This window comes from Vicugna pacos, chromosome 2, assembly GCF_048564905.1.
Source record: "Vicugna pacos chromosome 2, VicPac4, whole genome shotgun sequence".
Lineage (NCBI taxonomy): Eukaryota > Metazoa > Chordata > Mammalia > Artiodactyla > Camelidae > Vicugna > Vicugna pacos.
The window spans coordinates 122,492,483-122,496,578 of NC_132988.1; the positions used below are offsets into that span (position 1 = coordinate 122,492,483).

Genomic DNA, 4,096 nt, shown 5'->3' on the forward strand with positions numbered 1-4,096 from the left:
CTGTGCGCCCACCTCAGTCCTGGGCTCTGAGTCAGACCGACTGGCTCCCACCCTCAGGGCCCAGTTTGGGCACCTGAATGGTCCCTTTGAGGCATCCCATCAGTTCTCAGGAAGAAGTCTGTCTGCTTCCACCCCATGGCCCTCCCTCCTACTGTGCTGGCCTCAGGAAGGTTCCTTATTTGGGGAAGAAGGCAGCCCACCCCCTACCCCACCCCTCACCATGCTCTCACCCAGGCTGGTGCTCTCTCTGCCCATCAGAGTCTGGGAAGCCATCCCTCTTCAGTTATGTCCCTTCTGAGATGGACTTGCTTCCACTCAATTCTAGGCGAGAATGCACCATGGAATGCACTGGGTAAGAGAACCAAAATAAATAATTTCTTCTGTGAGGTTGTCTGTTTATCTACTGGGGCTGGGCTGTGTGTAGTTTGCTACAGCTATTGGTGTGAGAGGCTAAAACAGCCTGCGTGTCCTTGTTTTCATCTCCCCGCTGTCTTTGGGTTTTCCCTAGACACTCCTGAGACATTTACTTCTTTTAGTTTTATTCCTGTTATTACACAGGGGCCCTACTGTCATGGAGGTAAGGTGTTGGGGGAGTGGGACAGAGCAGGGCATGTGCAGTCCTGTGATTAGTTCTCATTGAGCCTGTGCCCTGAGCTGTGACCTCCACAAGTGTGTCTCTTTCCCCCCACCACAATTTGGGTGAGACAGAAGGGATTTCCCTTCTCCCAGGTTGGTTAGGCTCTGGTAAAATAATTTTTCATTAAAAAAAAACAAAAAACAACTACACCCAATGAAACAGAATGTTCTGGGTGTATTTCAATAGAGTTATTTTCTCCTTTCCAGGCAGGAAGCATGAGGAATTTTCCTCTGACCTTCATTTTGAGAACAGGACACGTTCTTGGAGGTAAAATGCATGGAAAAGAGCAGGGGGCCCATCTGACTGGCCCCCTGGAGTTGTCACACTCAGATTTCCCCACGCTGAGCCTCCCGCTGGCCTCAGGGACCTGTTAAATCTGCCTGCCCCCGGGGTTATTACAAAAGACGGTTCTGCCCTGGGAGCTGTGACTTTCTAAGCCTGCCCGGCTGCCTCTCTGGGTTGGGAGCAGCTTTCCCCCTCAGTTTTCTTGTGGATCTAAGAAGAGCAGTGGGTTTTCAGCTCCCTCAGCTCTGGTATTTTAAGGAGAGAAGGAGCAACTTCTGAGCTCCTCACAAGCTGGACTAGAGTCTGCAAGCCTCCCCTCCTCTGCCTCCATGCACACAATCAGTGGCTGTGGTTCTAGCCGAATTTCTGAAGATGTGGATTTAAACACACACATCCCAGCCCCCACAGGAGCACACAGTCCCATAAATCCCTACAACATCCACTGGTAACTACGGAGCTGATGAGGACATGGGTTTCGGGGCTGCAGGGGCCTGACTGCACGACTTGCTCCGTGGCCTATTAACGTGGTTGCTCTGGGCCTTGTCCCAAGTGGCTTGCTTACTATACCTGGTACATGGGAAATATAAAATAAGTACTAGAACCTCCAATTTTTCTCCCTCTTGGGCCTTCCAACCTAAAAAGTAATAAGTGAACTCAGACGGCATAGTCACCACAATGAAGTCAGACCACCCTGGCTCCCCTGAGTGACCGGCATTGACTTGCACCTTAACTCGGAACAGTAGGGGAACCGCCTTCCTCTAACTGGGCCTCTCCCCACACCAGGCATGCCCTTAGCTGAGACGGGGCCAACTCCCCTACTGAGGTGTGTGCTGGTGGCTTCAGTGTGACCTGGCCCTGCCAGGACACAAACCTGCATTGAGGTGGAGGGTCAGGAGAAGGGGGGTCCCTGTTGGGGCAGCAGGGGGCCCAGTGACACCCTGCCCAGCCTGGTGCCTAGGGCTCCCCAACATCTCCTACGGCTCCCGGGTCGGCTGTGGTCTGGGCAACTCCATGCAACCTCCCAGTATCTTTTCATTAAGTCCCTTTTTGCTTTTATCAGACAGAGGTTGCTTCTGTTGCTTGTTAAGTGAAACAGTGCATCAGGAAACCAGACTATTTCTAAGATCAGTAAAATACCAACTTCTGTCAGTGCGCCGGGCAGACCGTGCAGCACAGATTCCAGCACAGGGCTGTGCAAATGCCTTACGTGAAGGGTACTCATCATCTGTCTTCAGAGATACAGAAGTTGGTACTTCAGGTAAAACCTCATGGAGGGATTGAGGAATCCAAAGCTGGTTGGTTTCAGAGACTAACCAGTCGGACCAGACCCCTGAGCTGTGGTCAGAAGCCTGACTCAATGTCACGCAGACTCAGCGCCCTAAGTGTCCAGTGGGGCTGGTGCTGTTCCCTTCACAAGCTCTCGTTGGGGAGTCACTGCAGCCCCTTACCCTCAGCAGGGAATCCAACCCTCTTAGCCCCCACCCTGAGTGTTCCATGACACAAATCTCGGGAATGTTTAATTTTCATCTTTGTTTAGGAGGATGAAGGTGGGGTAAGTGGAGACATAAATTCACACTTAGTGACACCAAGTCACAGCCAGTACCTCCTCCTCGGAGAGCTATGTGCTCCCACAGTGGTGGCTGGGTGGCTGGGCAGAGCCCCTGCACTGGTCACAGAGGGACTCTCTCCTCTGGCTGCAACTGATTGGTTGGACAACAAATCCAGATGGGAAAGAGCATCTTTCCCAGGAATTTGGAACTGACACACAGAAATTAATTTCACTCATCTGGGGATTGGGAGGAGGGTGGGAATCAAATGAAACCAGAGCAGGAGAGAAAGTTACAAGTGAAAGAGAGAGAGACAGAGAGATTGAGCTTGTGAGAGCAAATAGTGGGAAGGAAGGAAAACAATCCGGACAGAGGAATTCTAGCTCCTGGTTATCTAGTGTGTCCCAGCCCATCAACGAACCTGCGGGATGGTTAACATCATTCCAGTTTTGCAGATTAGGAAACACATTAAGTGCCACTGACCCCTCACTTCCCACTGCCTGAAGGCACCATGATCCTCACAGGGAACCTGCTGTGCTGACAGCCCAGCACCCTGATCAAAGGGCCCCGGCGGGAGTGGGAACCCCTCTGAGTGTGGAGAGTTCCCTACACCGAGATGCCATGCATCAGCAGGTTCCCGCTCACCCCAGGTTAACATCACCCCAGCTGTGCAGTCTCCCGACCCGCTTCCCTCCCTGCCAGGCACCCCCATCCTTACCACCGAGTGTACTGCAGGAATTCAGGCACAGGGATGCCCAAAGCAACACGAGCCCACCGGCTGTACAAACAGCACACTCCCAGCCCCACCAGGGCTCGATGGGGATAGTAGGTGTCCTCAACTTTCATGTATCTAAGGCAATCTGTTTCTTCAGCTGAAGGCTATAGAGAAAAATAAAAGGTCCAAAACATCATTCAGTGAGGAATTCCTCCAAGGACCTGACTCCAGGGTCTATAACCAGTTGTGCTGGCCGCTCCTTCCCCCAGACTTTGGGTGAGGTGGATTAATGATCAGCACAATCGCCGGTAGCCCAGCTCCTGGACTTGGCTGCCCAGAGGGGGCTGGGGGAATGGGTAAGGCCAGGGCACTCAGGAAGACCACAGAGGACCTGACCTCTACCCTCCGCACTTGTAAACCCCCAAATCTGAAGGCATCGGATAGAGTGCAGCCAACACAATAATGAGATGCTCCCATCACTTCACTCACTCCTGTCGGTTCACTTATGTGCTGAGCATCCACTGGGTCACAGGACATGACACATAGGATGTCCGATGGAACAGGCTTGGTAATTCCCCCTGGATCCTGTTCAATCTGATGGAAGAATGATCACTCATAAATGGTTTCTCAAAAGAATACATAGACAGAAGACAAACTACAGAGTGAATCAAATTTTAAAATATAAATGATGATCCCCAGTCTCCCCGCCTAAGGTTAACAGCATAAAGAAAATAGACCTTGCCTTTGATCACCAAGGAAGTGGTCACCCCCTCTCAGGGGGAAAGGAGAGTTATTCTTTGAGCAGGATACAGAAGTGCTCCATCGGATTGGACCAGGACCTCTGCATTCATTCAGCAAATCTGTGTAAGCTCCTACTACATATGGGAATCTAGTAACTAGACCCATTCCCAA

General features: G+C 51.5%; 1 long non-coding RNA gene across 1 annotated transcript; it reads right to left on the minus strand.

Annotated features, from left to right (window-relative positions):
* Nucleotides 1-230: 230 nt before the first annotated feature.
* On the minus strand, nucleotides 231-3,778 carry LOC140700660 (uncharacterized). The gene is made up of 3 exons (XR_012079138.1): nucleotides 3,674-3,778; nucleotides 3,188-3,348; nucleotides 231-348 (listed from the first exon to the last, which is right to left on the minus strand). It is a non-coding gene; the product is annotated as an uncharacterized lncRNA (long non-coding RNA).
* Nucleotides 3,779-4,096: the final 318 nt, after the last annotated feature.